General features: G+C 59.9%; 1 protein-coding gene and 1 non-coding gene across 3 annotated transcripts in view; one reads left to right on the plus strand and one right to left on the minus strand.

Annotated features, from left to right (window-relative positions):
- Positions 1-15,261, minus strand: part of MBP (myelin basic protein) — a 97,144-nt gene extending 81,883 nt beyond the window's left edge. For both annotated transcript variants that reach the window (XM_062201822.1, XM_062201823.1), the window contains exon 1: positions 15,157-15,261. The gene's annotated coding sequence lies outside the window, so the exon portion shown is untranslated. The remainder of the gene's footprint in view (positions 1-15,156) is intronic.
- LOC133767398 (U2 spliceosomal RNA) lies at positions 8,791-8,983 on the plus strand. Its single transcript, XR_009866874.1, has one exon. It is a non-coding gene; the product is annotated as a U2 spliceosomal RNA (small nuclear RNA).
- Positions 15,262-19,885: the final 4,624 nt, after the last annotated feature.

The raw sequence follows: 19,885 nt of genomic DNA on the forward strand, positions 1-19,885 counted from the left end.
CAAGGACTGCACACAGGACAGGCGCCCGGGAACCCGCAGGGTCCACACAGACACGCCGTTGGGTGCAGGCAGAGCAAGGACTGCCCACGGGACAGCGCCCGGGAACCTGCAGGATCCACGCAGACACGCAGTCGGATACAAACAGAGCAAGGACTGCCCACGGGACAGGCGCCCGGGAACCTGCAGGGTCCACACAGACACGCAGTCGGATACAAATAGACCAAGGACTGCCCACGGGACAGGCGCCCGGGGACCCGCAGGATCCATGCAGACACGCAGTCGGATACAAACAGAGCAAGGACTGCACACGGGACAGGCGCCCGGGAACCCGCAGGGTCCACACAGACACGCAGTCGGATACAAATAGACCAAGGACTGCCCACGGGACAGGTGCCCGGGAACCTGCAGGATCCACGCAGACACACAGTCGGATACAAACAGAGCAAGGACTGCACACAGGACAGGCGCCCGGGAACCTGCAGGGTCCACACAGACACACAGTCGGATACAAACAGAGCAAGGACTGCCCACGGGACAGGCGCCCGGGAACCTGCAGGGTCCACGCAGACATGCAGTCGGATACAAACAGAGCAAGGACTGCACACGGGACAGGCGCCCGGGAACCTGCAGGGTCCACACAGACACGCAGTCGGATACAAACAGAGCAAGGACTGCCCACGGGACAGGCGCCCGGGGACACGCAGGATCCACACAGACACGCAGTCGGATACAAATAGAGCAAGGACTGCCCATGGGACAGGCGCCCGGGAACCCGCAGGGTCCACGCAGACACGCAGTCGGATACAAACAGACCAAGGACTGCCCACGGGACAGGCGCCCGGGAACCCGCAGGGTCCACACAGACACGCCGTTGGGTGCAGGCAGAGCAAGGACTGCCCACGGGACAGGCGCCCGGGAACCTGCAGGGTCCACACAGACATGCAGTTGGATACAAACAGAGCAAGGACTGCACACGGGACAGGCGCCCGGGAACCTGCAGGATCCACGCAGACACGCAGTCGGATACAAACAGAGCAAGGACTGCCCACGGGACAGGCGCCCCGGGAACCTGCAGGGTCCACGCAGACACGCAGTCGGATACAAACAGAGCAAGGACTGCCCACGGGACAGGCGCCCGGGGACCCGCAGGGTCCACGCAGACACGCAGTCGGATACAAATAGACCAAGGACTGCCCACGGGACAGGCGCCCGGGAACCTGCAGGGTCCACACAGACACGCAGTCGGATACAAACAGAGCAAGGACTGCACACGGGACAGGTGCCCGGGAACCTGCAGGGTCCACACGGACACGCAGTCGGATACAAATAGACCAAGGACTGCCCACGGGACAGGCGCCCGGGAACCTGCAGGGTCCATGCAGACATGCAGTCGGGTGCAGGCAGAGCAAGTGCCCTCGTTTTATTTCCTAACCCAAACCTCGGCAGCTGATACACAACTTCCCCCAAACGCACAGAAATAAGAACTAGCCAAACCCATCACAAACTGCCCGCCTGCCCTTCCCACCCGAGGCCTCCCCCTGCGGGGACATCTGTGTGTCAGGCCGAGGTCGCACCCAGTCCCAGCACAGGCCTCCTCGGGCTGTGTCTGTGGAGCCCAGGAACCGCCCTCCTCCTGGGAGGCGGGGCACAGGGGATTTCCAGGATGGCAGGTGTGCCTGGGTGTGCGGCACTTCTGTCCCCCGGTCTCCCTTCGCAAAGGAGAGAAGGGCCGGCCTTGTCCACCTCCCCTGTTCCCAGCACCTTTCTGGGGACAAGCTGAGGGTCTGGCTGAGGATGCTCTCTTCGACTGGGGACCCCCAGCCCGTGAGGGATCCATGCGGAGAGAGGCAGTGAGGCCGCAGGTGTAGACCAGGATCCTGTGCACTGGGGGCACTGAGCCCAGGCATCACCAGCCTGACACCCAGGGCCACCAGGAGGGGACAGCCACGGTCCCAGTCGGGACCAAGTTCCCTCTTGTTAAGATCTCGCAAAAATGGAAAAACAGTGACCCAACGTGAGCCCGTCATGTTCCTGCTTTCCTGTCTCGTGTCCTCACCTTACAGGGAGAGTAACCCTGAAACGGCCAACCCGCCTGTTCCCTGCTTATGCCCTCTGGAGTTCTCGCAGGAGACCAGAGCCGGCCACCTGCCCTCTGCCTCTGGGACAGCTCCCAGGGCCGGGCGTGCTCGGTGGAGCAGAGGGCCGCTCACGACCACCGCGACATCAGGCGGCTCTGGCCTCTGAAGACGTGGGAACACAGTAAAGCACTGTTGGGATACGCGTGTCTCAAAACGCAAGGCTCTTTAGCTTTGCAAACCATTTCTGTGCCCATTGCAACCCTGCCGTCAACATCCCCAATTCACGTGGACAGGACAACCAAAACATCCCTTTAGGAACCTCCCTGGAAGTGACGTTTGGGGCAGGCGCAGGTCTTTGCTCCAGGAGAACGGGTGAAAGGGAGGAGGAGGATTGATTTTTGCCCCCTTGGGCCCCAACACGAGCGGGTGCTCCTGCGAGGTGCTGAGCTCAGTGCAGGGCACACGGGGCTGCCCCGCTAGAGGCTGACAACTTGCAATATGCCTGTAATACATGAGAACGCCAACACACGGAACACCTGAGCGTGCGCTAACGAGAATGAATGACGGGGCTGGCCCTGCGGCGCAGCGGGTAAAGCTGCTGCCTGTGGCCCCAGCATCCCATCTGGGCTCCCGTTTTAGTCCCGTCTGCTCCACTTCCGATCCAGCTCCCTGCAAATGGCCTGGGCAAAGCAGCAGCAGATGGCCCAAATGTAGGAGACCTGGATGAAGCTCCTGGCTCCAGGTTTTGGCCTGGCCTGGTGCTGTTTTGGCCACCTGGGGAGTGAACCAGTGAATGGAAGCTCGCTCTCTTTCAAATAAATACATATTTACAAAAAAAAAAAAAAAAAAAAAAAAAAAACCTGAAGACAGGCACAGATGGTTTTTTGGTCAGCTGACCACCTGGGCCTCAGGGGCACCTGCCATGGGCACGGAGCAGCCCGGTGCCTGGCCCCTGGACGCCATCTCGGGCTCTGCTTGCTGTCCACTACCCAGCAGCTTCCTTCCTCCACGGTCCTATCCTTCTCGTACCCTGTGTCCACCTCCCCAGGTGGGTACACGCTCCCTCCTTCTAGAAAACAAGCGCCTGAGGATGCGTCCGGAATGGGAGCAGCGCCGGGGCGGTGGGGGTGGGGGTCAGGGGAGAGCTGCTCCCGGGGAGGCGGTGGGAGTGTGCCCCAGCCGAGCTCGTTCTGATCTGACCTTCACGGTGCTCCCCAGCTAGGCTCCAGCACACAGTGGGAGCCTCGCTGAAATGTAACCAAGACACAGAAAGCCCAACACCACTGGACAGGATGGGCTGACACAGCCAAAGCTCAGGTCAGACTTTTGAACACACCTCCATTTGGTTCCGGAGACCCACCGACTCCGAGTTGAGGGTCCAGGAGAAACAGTGTATTTGTATTTATTACCGGGGCTGCTAAATGCTAGCCTGGGGTGCAGCTTACACGCCTGCAGGGACGCAGATGACAGAGTCAGGGCCCTCCAACGGTGGGAATCGTCTCGGGGACACCAGCACCTGCGGTGCTGCACGCGCCGTGGGAGGCACGGGAGGGCATGCAGGCCCCTCGTTCTCCGGGCTGCAACCACGAGCGACCGCAGCCTGCTTGGCTGGGCGCTAACACTCGCCCGTCTGGAGCCGAGTCACAGAGGGCCCAGGAGCCCGGCACCACAGCGCTGCAGAGACAGGGGCTGCGTGTTCCAAGGGCGTCTTTATTTCCTTCCATTTCTGCAATTAATCAAACTGAGACAGCGAGGGAAAAATCTGGTGAACATGTGGGATGCTGCCAGGAAGCCAGGCTGGCTCGGAAGGCTGACTTGAGTAATGGAAGAAGCTTCCGGCAGAAGGCAGGAGTGGGGAGGGCAGGGGCGGCAGAGGGCGGGCTCCAGCTCCCGCAGGACCGTCGCCCGTTTCGGCACCGGGGCGAAGCCTGGCTCAGAGTTCCAGCCAGCAGCTAACCGGTAATGTTCAGAGCGTTCAGATATTATCAACACTTCGTGCTAGCTCAGGGCTGAGGCCAGCGACAGGCAGTGCAAGCCAGGAATGCAGAATTGCTGGCATGGAACTCGATCTTCCCTGTTTGGTTTTCATTTTGACGCCGTGCTCCTGAGGTGGTGTGGACTGCTCAATATGACGTGGGAGCAGTCAGCTGGGAAGCTCCCCGCCCAGGACGGAGCAATGCCAAGGGCGGCCTAGAGAGCCCGCAGGCCAGGGTGGCTGGGCGGGCACCTGCCTCTCTGAGCCAGGGGAGGGCGGACCCCCGCTCCCACACAGGGGCCCCTTCCCGCTCCAGCCCGCGCCGGGTCCTGTGGCCCACTCACTCCTAACAACAGAGAGCAGGGCCCGCTGCCTGCGTGAGGCTCCCTCGGCTCTGGCGTCAGACAGGAGGGACCTGACGCTTCCATGAGAGACAGGCCTGCACCTTCCGGTCCCCCGCCTCCTCTGGCTGTTCCTCCTTATCTCCATACGCTTGTTGCTGAGCCTCACTTCCTGGAGGGGTGTAGACACCGCTAATATTTTACAGGGACCTGGGGCTACAGTGTAACACACGTGGCAGTGGCTCTGCCTGGTGTGACCAGCCCACATGTCCCTCCGTGGCTGGCGGCGTGACACAGGGAGCTGGCACGGGTCATCAGAGGCACCGCAAACACTTTGGGCATTGCTCACAGCAGGGCTGTGCTAACAGGCAGAGCAAGGCTGCTGGACTCAGCGTGTTTCCAATCCCCTCGAGTGACTCACACATTCCTGGGACGTCAGGTGTGCCAGCTCCTGACAACTAGTATGGAGGGGGAAGAAGGTGCTGGCCCCTGGGGCCCACAGTCTGCCCAGTCTGCACGGCCCTGAGCGCCATCTTTCTGAAACCACAGAGCGCAACCGAGTCCTACAGTGGTTGACGAAAATCTCCTGATTCTAATCAGGGAAGAGAATCCACGCTGGGGCCACCGAGCCCACCAGGGTCTCCAGGGAAACCTGGCTCAGAGCCCATCTCCTAATCGGTGCCACGTCTACACACAGGCATGCACCATTTTAACGGATGACTTCCTTCCAGAACCTCCTGGAACTTTCCAGAACCTGCAGATTTTAATCAGGGAAAGAATGCAATGCCTGGATATCAACCTCACCGCGATCCTGCAGAGAGCAGGTTCAGAGCCGCTCCCCTAAGGGGCCTGGGTGTTCTCATGGGGACAACACAAAACAGCGGGCACTAGCAAGTGACCACCGTATCGCTAGGGAGGGGAGGGGACCCCTTGCAGACAGCAAGATGCAGCACGAGGGGGCTGGGCTGGGCTGGGCGCCGCGGCAGCAGCATCTGTGCCCTTGCTTTTTAATGCTGACTCTCACAGCCTCGGAGGGACCCAGGGACTCAGCGCACGCGGCAGTGATGGGCACGACTCCGGTCGACTGCCAGAGTCCCGGCTGAAGTGTGGCCGTGACTGACCGGATGACTCGGTCTGTTTTCTGCGTGCAGTCAGAGTGGGCTTGCTGGGGGCACGAGCTGTTTCAGAGGCCAGCGGGCACTTTCTCCATCACGCGTAGGCGCTGATGACTCAAAATACAGTGACAACAAAGCTGCAGCACTACGCCTCCTTCGAGACAAAAACTATAGCAGGTAACAATAAATAATGGGGCGTTGGAGGCCTGTCGTTAAACCAAGGAGCTCTTAAACTCGGCTGCTGAAAAACCAGCATTTAAATGACTAATGAAACAGCAGACCGCTGAGAGCTCGGCGCATGCGATAACTTGACGCTGCCCACGAGCTTGCGTCGGGAACCTGCAGCTTCCAGACCCTCCTCGCCACTCAGGCCTCTCTCAACCTCTGGGTCAAGGCGTTGTCATCTGTCGCTCCATCCAAATCAAGATTACCCAGGAATGCATTTTATAGGAAGCTAAGAATCCGGTTTGAAAGAAGCAAACATCTCGGAAGACTTTTACATTCACCACCTTGCGGCTTGCCTGATAGGCTGTGACTACAATGACATTTTAATAGGGAGCCTTAATCACGTCTACTCTCTACATTCTAATCTGTGTCTACAGCAGTCGACAGCTCAGGAATCCCATCTGTGGGTACCTGATTCCCTATTCGACTCCAAGCACGGATTTCAAATGAGATGGTAGCACCCAGAACCGTGCAGAATGGACTCAGGAGAGCAGGGGCCAGGTGTTGAGTTCTAGCTGGTCCCCGCGACTGGCCACTGGGCAGCCCGACAGGCCCTGAGTCTCCCGGAGCTCCTGGGCTTTCCTTCTCGGCCTCCGGCAACCACACCAGCTGCTCTGATTTCCCCGGGGACAGTGTGCACTCCCTACATGTGCTCTGGACCACAGCGCACCTCCAGGAACCAGCGCTACCCACCAAGACATCAGCAAGGCTGCAGGCACGGGGCAGCCGCTGTGGGCCAGAACCTGGAGGAGGAGACCCAGTCCAACCCAGGAGACGAGGAAAACCCAGTCTTTTAGGGTCTCCTGGGTGCAAGGGGCCAGAGACAGCAAACAGAGCAGAGAGCTGGGTACACACACACACACACACACAATGTTCCTTATACACACATGGACAAAATACTCCTTATAACAGGCACTCACTATATACACCGGGACACACACTGTGTACACATGCTCACAGCATTCATACAATCCACATTCCCTACTCATACACACACTATGTACGCACACACAGACTCACGCACACAGGCACACGTACACACATGCACTGTGTAAACATGCCCACATACACACACACACTATACACTATGTACACACATTCATGCACACATACACTATCTAAACATGCACATATGTACACAAGCACGCTCTATACACATGCACACACACTATACATGGTGCACACACTCACAGATGCACACACTCGTGCACATGTACACACATACTCTATAAACATGCGCACACACTATACGTGCATGCACTCTACACACGCACTCACTATATACACACTCACTACATGTACACAGTCACAAGACACACAGGCGTACACACTCACACACATACACTCATTATATGCACGTGGACGCACACAACAGGCACACATGCACACATGCATTCACTAAACGCACATGGCACACACACACCACGCCCTACACACATTCAAGCATACATATCCACACCCAAATACTCACACATGCGCTCACACAAGACGTCACCCCGCCCCCACACACAGTAACCCCCCCCCCCCATGCTGTACTCCTTCCCACAGTCCTCAGGGCAGCATGAGGACAAACACACAGGTGCTCCCCAGCTCGCCCGTTCCAGGTACGCTGTTGACACTTCTCCTCGCACACTTCCACCTGAATGCTTTCTGCAGTGTGGCGGCACAGACAGGACGGCATAACCAGACAGGGGACCCGAAGGCCCACTCGGGAGAGCCTGTGTGGCAGGTGCACGCTGCATGGCAGCACCAGGCCAGCGTGGGTCCCACACTGCCCTGCCCAGGGAGGCCACTGGGCTCTGCCCCTCCAAGAACAGGGCAGGTGTGGAGGGGACTTGGGAGACCGGGGAGCAGTCCTGGCTCACTGCATCCAGTCCCAAGGGCCTTGTGGTGTCCAGAAGACACAGTGAGTCACTCCTGGGGCTGGCTCTGTGCAAGCTGCACCTGCCCGAGCCCTCGCCTTGGAGACGGCCAGTCCCCAGTGTCCCTTCTGTCCTACCATCAGACCTACTGCCATTACCTCTGGGCTACTGTCACCACCCGTGACCGACACCCGTGACCTCTGACCTACTACTGCCAGCACACGGTCATTGCCTCACAGGACCTGGTGCCAAGCCCTTGCCACAAGGGATGCACGGCACAGTGGGGCTTGGTTTGTCCGCTGTGGTGTCCCTGGGACACATGGCAGTGGCAAGTACACAGCTGATCTGTAAACAGTGAGAACGCGCACACCTGAGGCGCTAGAGCCGTGCACTTTGTCTTCCATGCTGTGAAATCTGCCCAGGTTTCAAGCCACCATCACACGAACCATTCGCTTTACGTGTCTACAGCACACTTCGTGTTGGTGTTGCTAACACACACACACACACAGTACTTTTAAAAGCTCGTGCAGGGGGCCAGTGCAGTGGCACAGCAGGTAAAGCCACCACAGGCACACCAGCATCTCATGTGGGCGCTGGTTTGAATCCCGACTACTACACTTCCAATCCAGCTCCCTGCTAATGCACCTGGGAAAGCAGTGGAGGAGGGCCCAAGTATTTGACCCGGAAGAAGCTCCTGGCTTTGGTTGGCCCAGACCTGGCTGGTGGTTATCTGGGGAGTGAACCAGCAGATAGAAGACCTCTCTGTCTCTCCCTCTCTCTCTGTGCCTCTGCCTTGCAAATAAATAAAAACTTAATCTGGCCGGCGCCGTGGCTCAACAGGCTAATCCTCCGCCTTGCGGCGCCGGCACACCGGGTTCTAGTCCTGGTCGGGGCACCGATCCTGTCCCGGTTGCCCCTCTTCCAGGCCAGCTCTCTGCTGTGACCAGGGAGTGCAGTGGAGGATGGCCCAAGTGTTTGGGCTCTGCACCCCATGGGAGACCAGGATAAGCACCTGGCTCCTGCCATCGGAACAGCGCGGTGCGCCGGCCGCAGCGCGCTACCGCGGCGGCCATTGGAGGGTGAACCAACGGCAAAAGGAAGACCTTTCTCTCTGTCTCTCTCTCACTGTCCACTCTGCCTGTCAAAAATTAAAAAAAAAAAAAAAAAACTTAATCTTTAAAAAAAAAACTTTGCATCGCTTCTCGGCCTTTTGGCTAAGATCAAGTGTAAAAAAGTTTGCAGCAAAATTAAAAGATAAATTTATTTCTATGGGACATATTTTTGAAATCCATGCACCATCTTAATAGAGTTTTCATACGTGCTGTGACGACCCTGGTGTGCGTGGGCATTGGAGTCCTGCACAGTTTCCTCACAATGCACATTTTCAGTAACATTTTCAAGACCTCATGTGCCTGGGTTTCAAGATGTTTCTGCACCAAAGTGAACTCGGTCCACGAACTCTCTGAAGTCCTTTCCTGTACGCACAGCTCATTGGGCGTCGGGGCCATGACCAGACGCAGCTGGAGACGTGGCGTTCGGCGTGTGTCAACACACACCTCTGTCCCACCACGTGACAGCTTCCAGCCGGCAGGGCGAGCTCTGGACATCCGGTCTAAATCCACTCTCCAAACATAAGTCTCGACAGGAGAATGGCGTCGGGACGAGACAGCGCCGCCAAGCCCCGCAGCGTGAAGGGACGGACGGCGCCGCACAGCCGTGAAGGCTGCCACAGAACTCACTCCCTCTTCTTCACGGTTCCAGGAAGGCAACGCGGCTGGGGCTCAATCCCGGTCTCGAGCAAGCCCAGGGCACTCGGGAAAGAACCAGAATAAACGCCCAAAGCACACTTTCCCTCCCCACACGAGACCCGGCTCCTGTAACACATGACGGTCATCTGTGCTTCTTTTTGAACTCACTGACTTAATTGATCGGACGCTTTCAGGCCGAGTGAACCACATCCCCGTTCCTGCTGGCTCCAGGCCACTACAGCCCGCGCTGGACACCTGACTGCTGTGTACGCCGGGCGCTGGTGGCACAGACACGAGTGAGAATGAGCGGAACTGGCAGAACCGCCCCCCATCTGCTTGTGTAGCCAACACCAGGCCCAGGCCGGCAGCAGGCTCCACCGCGAATGAAGCGGTTTCAACCTTTTGCAGCACGCGAGGACGGGACGGAACTTTCCAAGCTCTGGTGTGCAAAACACTGCCTAAGCTGCAGAAGGCAGCAGCCCCTTCTCCAAGCTGGGCCGGGGGTGGGCCGGGGGTGGGCCGGGGAGTGGGGTCCAGGGTGAGGATGCGACTGCAGGCCGTGTAGCCTGCACAACCTTGAACTGGGAATCCCCGCAATATCCCGGGCACGGCCCGGGGAGCTGCAGGAGACCTGGATGGGGAACTGAGTGAGAGGGGAATACAACTTTGCAGCTCACTCTTGATTAAAACCAGCTACACTGCCTCTCCAGGAGCAACTGTCTTCTTAGATTTCTCAAAGGATTTATTTGAAAGGTAGGGTTACAGAGAGAGAGATCGAGAGAGAGATCTTCCATCTGTTGATTCACTCTCTAAACGGCCACAACAGCTGTCTCTGGGCCAAAACAAATCCGAGAGGCAGGAACTCCACTGGGACCTCCTTTGTGGGTGCAGGGGCCCAAGGACTTGGGCCATCTTCCACTGCTTTCCTAGGCCACAGCAGAGAGCTGGACCGGAAGTGGAGCAGCCGGGACTCCAACTGGCACTCATATGGGAACCCTCTTAGAGACTTTGAAGACCGGCAGGGGTCTGTCTGGATGCAAGGCAGGGCTTGGGCCAACCTTTTGCCTTGGGGAACTTATCTGTGGACTCTAGACTCCCTAATAAAACCATCAGCACATTGAGGACAAAGTCTATACCTGCTTTCCCTTGAGGTTCCCTGCCACGCCTGGCCCAGCGCCTCGCACACCGAGGCCGTCCCTGTCATGCCTGGCCCAGCGCCTCGCACGCCGAGGCCGTCCCTGCCACGCCTGGCCCAGCGCCTCGCACGCCGAGGCCGTCTCTGCCACGCCTGGCCCAGCGCCTCGCACGCCGAGGCCGTCCCTGCCACGCCTGGCCCAGCACCTCGCACGCCAAGGCCGTCCCTGCCACGCCTGGCCCAGCGCCTCGCACGCCGAGGCCGTCCCCTGCACGCCTGGCCCAGCACCTTGCACGCTGAGGCTGTCCCCTGCCACGCCTGGCCCAGCGCCTCGCACGCCGAGGCCGTCCCTGCCACGCCTGGCCCAGCGCCTCGCACGCCAAGGCCGTCCCCTGTCACGCCTGGCCCAGCACCTCGCACGCCGAGGCCGTCCCCTGCCACGCCTGGCCCAGCACCTCGTACGCCGAGGCCGTCCCCTGCCACGCCTGGCCCAGCGCCTCGCACGCCGAGGCCGTCCCTGCCACGCCTGGCCCAGCACCTCGCACGCCGAGGCCACTGATTTCTCTCTGCAGTAACTGTGCATGCCCTCCTGCACGGCGGACGTGGCTCTGGGTTTGCTTTGCTGGCAGGTTTCCCAACTCTGCTGGGTTTCAACTGCACAAGAAGCTGGGTGAAGGACAGGAGAGAGCGAGAAGAATCCTGGGGCGCACTTGCCGTACCTGAGCAGCCGCTGCAGCCAGGCAGGCTGACGCAGACCAGCGGCACCCCAAAAGTGTGCAGAACTGACCTCTCAGAGGCCAAGTGTAAAGCATGGAGGAGGGGTCACCTCCTCAATACGTCCTGGAGCGACTGGACAGAACGAGCCAAGCCGCACAAAAACCCTCCACTTAACTGCAGACGCACGACAGGCTGAGGTGTGGAGTGTGACCCTATACAACTCGCATAAGAAAACAGCCAAATCTCCTGGGACCATGGGCCAGGCAAAGAGCTCCCAGACGCCCACCAAAGATCGCAACCCAGGGAGGGGGCATTAATAAGGTAGAACCCATCGGAAGGAAAAACGCCCCCTCTGCGACAGAGCCGGTGGAGAGGACGAAGTGGCAGACAGAGCAGGAAGTGCTGCTACTGAGAGTCCACAGCCAACACCGAAACCAGTGACAGGGCATCTGGAAAGGGGGCGGAAGACAGGAGCAGACTCCGAGGGTCTGCAGGTGGCAGGCGACCACACGGGAGGCCCCTCGCCTCGCCCGCCACGAGGCACGGAGGGCTGCATCCACGAGGAGCTAACTCCACACCCTCAACAGAGCAGCGACACCAAAAGCACGCGGGCCGTGGGATCCGGGCCACTCACGCCACGCTGGTGAGGGTGTACAATGGCACGGCCATCCCGGACAAGGGCTGACAGTCTATTACACAATCCGTGTCCGTCCCCTACAACTCAGCAACTCCACCCTCGGGGATTTACCGAGAGCAGTGAAACAAACTTGTGCATGGAGGCGCAGAAGCTGTACCTGCAAAAGCTCAAAGCTGCGAGAATCCAGTGCCCTTCCGAGGGAGGGCCCATCCACAGTACAGCCCAGCTCAGCGACACGCGATGAACCTCAGGTCGACCGCCGGCTCGGCGCGTGTCAAGGGAGCTGAGCTCAGTGAGGAAGAGAGCCACACAGCGTGAGCAGAGCGTACCCTTGAAGTGACGAAGCTACAGAAAATGAGGAACAGACGGTGGTTTCCAGAGTTCAGGGCGGGACGGTGCAGGGCGCTGACTCCATCAAGGGACCCAGGAGGCGTCCTGGGAGGAAGCCGCCCTGCAGACTGGCTGTCACATGGCTCGCCATGGGTGACAGTGACACAGCAAGGACACTCACGCACACACTGCTGAGATCTACACGAGGAGAAGGGCCTGCATCAACGCTGGCCTCCTGCCTGTCAGCCTGAACCGAGTTCTCCAAGATGGTGGCACTGCAGGAACCTAGTGGGGGGCACGTGGCATCTCTGGGGTTTGTTGCATGCGCCTGTGCATCTACAGTGATCGCAAACTGGTGAGCACGCGACCTGCTCCAGCCCTGCCCGAGGCTCCCACGAGGACGGATGTGCCTGGAAGTGAACCTCGTGGGTCCCAGGGTGCCACTGTGTCTGGCTGGGTGGACGGCCCCTGCAGCGGGGATTCCTATGGACACACTGAGAGTCACCCCTGCTTCTTTCCTGCTTAGCCAAGTCAGGATTTAAAACTGGCACAGGATGTGCGCGGACGTGTTCTAACTGCCGCTCCGGTTTTCCGCCCCTGGTTATCCGCGGCTGAGGTCCTCTGTGGGCCTTGTCAGTCCACTGGTGGCCTTTACCGTCCACGCCGCGCAGCTTGTGCAGGCCCAGATTTCACTCCACGGTGGCTTGCTTATGATCACCGACGTTTACAGAGCTTTGTGTCTTCCAGATGTGGACATCACACAGCTCTGTTTATTCTCAGTTTGCAGACAGTCTCCTGTTTATCATAACAGCGTCTCACACCCCCTCACTGAGTCCAGGATAACTTAACACTTAGAACTACGCTTATGTATTTGTTTGAGGGGCAGAGACCACACCCACACCCACACCCACACCCACACCCACAGACTGGGCAGACACAGGGACAGAGCTCCTATCCACTGGCTCACTCCTCAAATGCCCACAACAGACAGGGGCCCAGGCTGTAGGGCCGGGAATGCAATGCGGGTTTCAACCCGGTAACTGGCAGGGACCCGATCACCCGACCATGATGGCTGCCTCCTGCGCTGTACACCAGCACACACCTGGAGTCAGGGCCGGGGCAGGAAAGAACCGACTGTGGGACACGGGCATCTTCGCCACTGGGTACACAGCCACATTTTAATGACGGCGCAGTCCCAGCGGTTCCAAACACACACGCAGTTACACGGGTTGCCGTTTGCGGGAGACCCCGCCTGCTCTGTCCTGCCCTGAGGCCCGCAGTGCACAAGCTCATTCCTCGCAGTAGGTCAGGAACGCGCCTGTCCCTCTGGTCAGCTCGTCTGGGTGAGGCCTGCCTGCGGCAGGAGTGTGCCCCACCGCTCAGAGGCCAACAAGCAGCGAGCTCTCTGCCGGGGCTTCCTTTAGAGGGGGTGAACAGAACACCCCAAGCATCCGATCGCACGCAGACAATTCACTTAACACCACGCGGGAGCCATCCAAATACTCTGTTCTCTAGACAACCCAGGAGGCCAAGGAGAGGACAGCCAACGCAGACAGCGGGTGGTCACCCAGGCCACACAGGGCAGGCTGCTCCCGGGACGGGGTCCTCCCGGCCCTGGGGTCACTTACGCGCACCACGTGTGATTTTTCTGTCCAGCAAGGTTACAAAACTAGCAAGGGGGGTGACAGCAGATGTCTGTTCCCAGGGGAGACACACAGCTGTCAGCAGAGCCCGCTCACTGGTCAGGCGAGGGTCAGCCCCGGCTGAGGCAGAGAAGGCACAGGGCAGCGCCTCTCCCCTAAGTGCGCCCCGTTTGTAAAGAATCCAGACCCAGACTCCCGGACAAAACAGCTCAGCTAACACTTAACAACTCAGAGGGGAGCAGGAACCTCGCGAGAAGGCCTGGTTTCCGGTCTTCAGCGCTCGCTGACACCAGCATCGTGTCACTGACCACAGGGGGAACACCAAGGCGAAACACTACAGGGCAGGCGGTAACGAGAGAGGCAAAGCCAGCAGGCGGCCTGAGGCACACAGGGACCTTCAAAACACCCTGCAGGCGGGCCTGCACCCAGGGCTGCCCTGCCCGCGGATCACAAGTGGTCCAATCCGAGCAGCCATGTCCTGGGGGTCAGTGTGCCCCCCTGCCACTCTACCTGGGCTCTGTGGCTCCTGCGGCCGAGGCCCCGCCTGGGGGGGCAGAGACGCCAGCTCAGCGGCCTCCCGACCTGGGGACCCTCCCTGGGCTGGGGCACCCAGGCTCCAAGAAACGCAGGTGGCAACAGGCGAGCCTTCGACTGTAATGAGCTCTGTTCCCAGGCACCCGGAGCACCTGCGCTCCCGGCACCGCCAGGCCCAGCGCGGGCGGCCCCACCTGCAGCACAACGAGGGCCCCAAAGAGCCGCTCCCCGCCAGCGCCCCACCAGGGGCCCCAGAGGAGCTCCCGGCTCCCCCAACCCCCAGCTTCCCCAACAGGGCGCCGAGGCCGGTCCACCCGGGGCCCCCAAAGCCGAGACGCGAGGGGGCTGCCGGGGCAGGCAGGTGGGCCCCGCGAAGGCGGAAGCCGGACCGGCCTCTGGGCGCCGCCCTCGGGGCTCAGAGGGAAACTGCACCTGCCCTGGGGGAGGGGCGGGCGCGGACCCCGCGCGGGTACGGCGCGAGGAAGGCCCGCGAGCCAGCCCGGACCCCCGGACCCCCGGCCACCCGCCCGCCGCCGCGCTCAGCTCGCACCCCGGACCTCCTCCCCACCTCCACCCGCACCCGGTTCCGCCACGCCGGGGCCCCCAGGCCGGCCGAGGTCCACGCCTGGAAACCCGTCGGGTGGCAGCCCTCGCCGCCGCAGACGGGCGTCTACACCCGCACGCAGCGGCCACGGGGCTGGGCACCCGAAGTCGGGTCCCCAGGCCGCCCGGCCATCCCACCTGCTCGGCCCCCTGCGCGCTCCCGGGCCGGCGGGGGCCCCGGTTCCGGGTCGCGCTCCCGCGAGGGTCACCCACCTGCCGTGCGCTCGCGCTCCGGGCCGAGGGCCGCCGCGGGGCCCCAGCCGTGCTCCCCGCTCGACTCCGGCGGCTGCGGGCGCGGGCAGCGCGGGGTCCCGGGCCGCAGGCGCGTGCTCGCGGGCGGCGCTCCCAGGCGCGGGCGCGCACCCCGCTTCCCCGCCCCGCCCGCGGGCTTCCTGCGCGCCAGGTGATCAGCGGCCGCCGCCCCGCGCTCCCCGGAACTGCGTGGCCCCGAGCCCGCGCGGCGCGGGGCTCCGCGGGCCGGCACGTGCTCCCGCGCGGCCACGCAGGTGCAGGCCGGACGCCGGCGCCCAGGGCGCGCTCGCCTCGTGACCGCCCTGTGGACGTGGCTCACAGCCCCGCGGGGCTTCCCGACCCCGAGCTCGCTCCCGGGGGCAGGAGCCAGACCGAGCGTCCTGGCCGGACTGGATCGCGGGAGTGGCGTCCGTCCCCCCGCGGAGGCTGGGGCCCGCGCAGTGCGGAGTGGACCGCGGCCGGGGCCCTCTGGTTCCCGGGCCAGCAGCCAGCACTGGGGCAGGGGACTCCCAGCCCACCCCTCTGACGCGGGTCCTGGACGGTGCCCCAGCGCCAGCGTCCGAAGAGCAGCCTTCCCGAGACAACTCCAAGACCACCCCCACCTCCCCACAGTGTGAGACCCCCTCCCCAGTGTGAGACCCCTCCCACCTCCCACAAGGCGAGCCCCTCCCACCCCACAGGGCGAGACCCCTCCCACCCCACAGTGTGAGAGCCCCCCACCCTGGTGTGAGACCCCTCCCACCTCTCCACAGGGCGAGACCCCTCCCACCCCACATAGTGTGAGACCCCCCCACCTCACACAAGGTGGAGCCCCTCCCACCCACAGTGTGAGACCCCTCACCACACAGTGTGAGACCCCTCTGACCCACACAAGGTGGAGCTCCTCCCACCCCACACAGTCTGAGACCCCCCCACCTCACACAAGGTGGAGCCCCTCCCACCCACAGTGTGAGACCCCTCACCACACAGTGTGAGACCCCTCTGACCCACACAAGGTGAAGCCCCTCCCACCCCAGTGTGAGACCCCACCCCACCCCACAGTCTGGGACCCCTCGGACCCACACAGTGTGAGACCCCTCCCACCCCACAAAGTGTGAGCCCCTCCCACACCACACAGTCTGAGGCCCCCCCCACCCCACAGTGTGAGACCCCTCCCACCCCACACAGTCTGAGACCCCCCCCACCTCACACAAGGTGGAGCCCCTCCCACCCACAGTGTGAGACCCCCCCCACCTCACACAAGGTGAAGCCCCTCCCACCCCCAGTGTGAGACCCCTCCCACCTCCCACAAGGTGGAGCCCCTCTCTCCCCACAGTCTGGGGCCCCTCTGACCCGCACAGTGTGAGCCCCTCCCCTGCCTCCTGTAGACAGCCGCAGAGTTGCAGGGGCTGTGTGGGGAGTGTGTCGGAATCTCATCCCTCCACAGCCACAGTGAGGGGGTTCGGTGCCCATCTGAGAGCCAGGTGTCACCATCGGCTGCGCTAACCCCAGTGATGGGAAATGCCTGCGTGGTTCAAACCCGCCGGCCAACCGGGGCAAGATCCATGGACTTCTGCGTTTAAACGGAAGTGACTGCACTTTTTGGCTTTTGCCCAAGTTCTCCTGGTTTCAGATGCTCTCCGGTGGCATCGCGGGGGAGGGCGGGGGTTGCTGCTTCCGGCTGCTGTCTTTGTCGCTGTCTCTGGGTTGAAACTTGGGTAGAAATGCTCTCCTGACAGCCAGAGCCAAACACACGAGCGCCGCAGCAGAGAGGAAGTAGAACGTCCCCCGTCTGCAGCAGGACGTGTGCTCGGGTTAACATAAGCGACAGTTCCAGACATTCTAGAAGCCCCTTCAGGGTGTTGGTGGCTTTCTTGGAAGGCTGGGCTCACACTGAGGTGTGGACATAAGAATGCGTGCGCTCTGTCAACGGTCACATGTCCCACATGGGTATGGGCTGGGCATGGGCCAGACACGGGCTGTGTCGCTGCTCTGTGGCTTCCTGGCAGCTTAACTCTGCGAGCCTCGGTGTCTTTGCATCTGTGAATTTTTAAGATATTTTGAAAATATTTTTATTTATTTATTTGACAGGTAGAGTTACAGACAGAGAGACAGAGAGAAAGGTCTTCCTTCCGTTGGTTCACTCCCCAAATGGCCGCCACAGCCGGAGCTACGCCGATCCGAAGCCAGGAGCCAGGAGCTTCTTTCCTGGTCTCCCACGTGGGTGCAGGTGCCCAAGCACTTGGGCCATAGCAGAGAGTTGGACTGGAAGAGGAGCAACTGGGACTAGAACCCAGCGCCCATATGGGATGCTGGCACCGCAGGTGGAGGATTAACCTAGTGGGCCACCATGCCGGCCCCTTTAAAATATTTTTTTAAAGAATTATTTATTTTGAAAGAGTTAGAGGCCGGCGCCCTGGCTCACTTGGCTAATCCTCTGCCTGCGGTGCCGGTACTCCGGGTTCTAGTGCTATTTGGGGCGCTGGATTCTGTTCTGGTTGCTCCTCTTCCAGTCCAGCTCTCTGCTGTGGCCAGGGAAGGCAGTGGAGGATGGCCCAGGTCCTTGGGCCCTGCGCCTGCATGAGAGACCAGGAGAAGCACCTGGCTCCTGGTTTCAGATCAGCGCAGTGCGCCGGCCTTAGCGGCCATTTGGGAGGTGAACCAACGGAAGGAAGACCTTTCTCTCTGTCTCTCTCTCACTAACTCTGCCTGTCAAAGAAAAAAAGAAAAGAAAGAGAGAGAGAGAGGGAGAGAGAGAGAGATCCTCCATCCACTGGTTTACTCTCCAGACAGTGGCAGTGGCCAGGGCTGGGCCAAGCAGAAGCCAGGAGCTTCATCGGGGTCTCCCATGTGGGTGGCAGCGGTCCAAACACTTGGGCCATCTTCCCTTGCTTTTCCCAGGCCATGAGCAGAGAGCTGGACCAGAACTGGAGCAGCTGGGACAGGAACCAATGCCCATATGGGATGCTGGCACTGCAGGTAGCAGCGGAAACCACTATGCCACAATGCTGACCGCTCCACCATCTTTAAACATGAATAAAGGAGATATGCAAATTAGCCCTGCAGGGTGTCTAAGAGATTACTGAGAAGTGCAAGTTCTCCCCCACACGCACACACTCTTTGCACAAGATTCAGAAGCGATGACAGCAAACTGCATGGGGTTAAGGGGTAAGAGGGAACCAGCTGCGGTCTGCAGAGTTGGGACTCCTCGGACGGGCGGTTTCCACTGGCTCACCCTCCTGTCTAGTCTCAAGGTATTCCTGGACCCTGAAAGGCAAAGCCAGCAGAGAGGTACCTGCAGCACCATCCCCTGCTGGGTACGGGAGGAACCAATCAGGGGGCCAGCGGGAAGTGAATCCCCTGGGGGCTTGTGGCTGGGGAGGAGCCAGGGCAGGAGCCAGGGCTGCATGATAGGAGCGGGCTTCAGAAGGGGAAAAACACTGACCTACTTGTAACTTCTGGCCTCGTCTGATTGGTCACATCCTCCCGGATGAGTCACTGTTCTCTCAAAGCACCACTTCCTCATGTGTAAAATAAAATCATAAGATGTCGTGAGTAAGAAGTAGGAAGGGGTGTGCGAAAGCACAAGGAATGTGGTTATAGAATAAAATCGAGATGAATGAACCTGCGGAATCTCCCAGCGCCCCAGGTTAAAGGCAAGCTCTCTAAGGGGGAAATGCGTGCAGGGTAGTTTGGGCAGTAATTATGAGTTGCGAGGGTGATGTTAACTTCAGGTGGACACCAGTGGGCTGATGGGACAAGCTTATGTTCACGTTCTATCAGAATTCTTTTCTGTTTGGTGCAAAGCCAACACACAAAAGTCCATGTTTACGAAGATAATTAAGAAAAACCACAAGGTTTCTTTCAAAGGCAAGGTCCCCTCATTCACTTTGAGTTGTTCACAACTCCATGTGTGAAGTCCTGCCCTTGTGAAATCACAGATGCCATATATTTAGGCTCTTGTCACCTGCCACGTGGCAGTGCCCAGTCACTGTCACATGTCACTGTATGGACAGTCACTGGTCACTGCGTGGAGTGAGGAGCAGTGGGTGCAGAAGGCGCTTGTCTCCTGTTCAATGTGTCTTCATTATGGCTGGCACCACATCCGAACGCTTGGTGCCTCTGCCTTCTAGGGAATGGAGCGCCCAGCTCCTTGGAGGAGGGCCTCAATTCCACTTTCCATTTTAATGTGTTTTTTTTGTTTTTTTCCACCTGGCTAGAAACTACTGGAAGCTTTCAAGCAGAGCTGTTCAGAACACGTGAGGCCCTTTTGTTGGTGCCACCTGACTTGAACCTTTATGCCTGGATTGGGCAGTGAGGCAGATACTGGTTCTAGGACCCCCTCAGATACCATGTGGGAGCTCACATTCCCTATATAAAATGACACAGTCTTTGCCTATCCATCTGTGTGCTTCAAATCACCTTGATTGCTTATAAAACCTCGTACATTGTAAATCTATGTAATTAGTTGTCATACTACATTGTTTAAGGGACAAGAAAAATATCTGTACACGTTCAATATGGGCGTAGCAGCCACAGGCCTAACTACACAGCCCACCTCAGCCAAGGCATAACCAGGCTTTGAATATTCCAGCTGGGGTTGCTTGGCTCAGATACAGACAAATCGCATCCGCTTCAGCGAGAAAGGAGGAAGACCCTGGGTAGGAAACTGAGAAATTGCTTCTTGAGGGGCTGGCGGCTGTGGCGCAGC

This window comes from Lepus europaeus, chromosome 9 (assembly GCF_033115175.1).
Source record: "Lepus europaeus isolate LE1 chromosome 9, mLepTim1.pri, whole genome shotgun sequence".
NCBI lineage: Eukaryota > Metazoa > Chordata > Mammalia > Lagomorpha > Leporidae > Lepus > Lepus europaeus.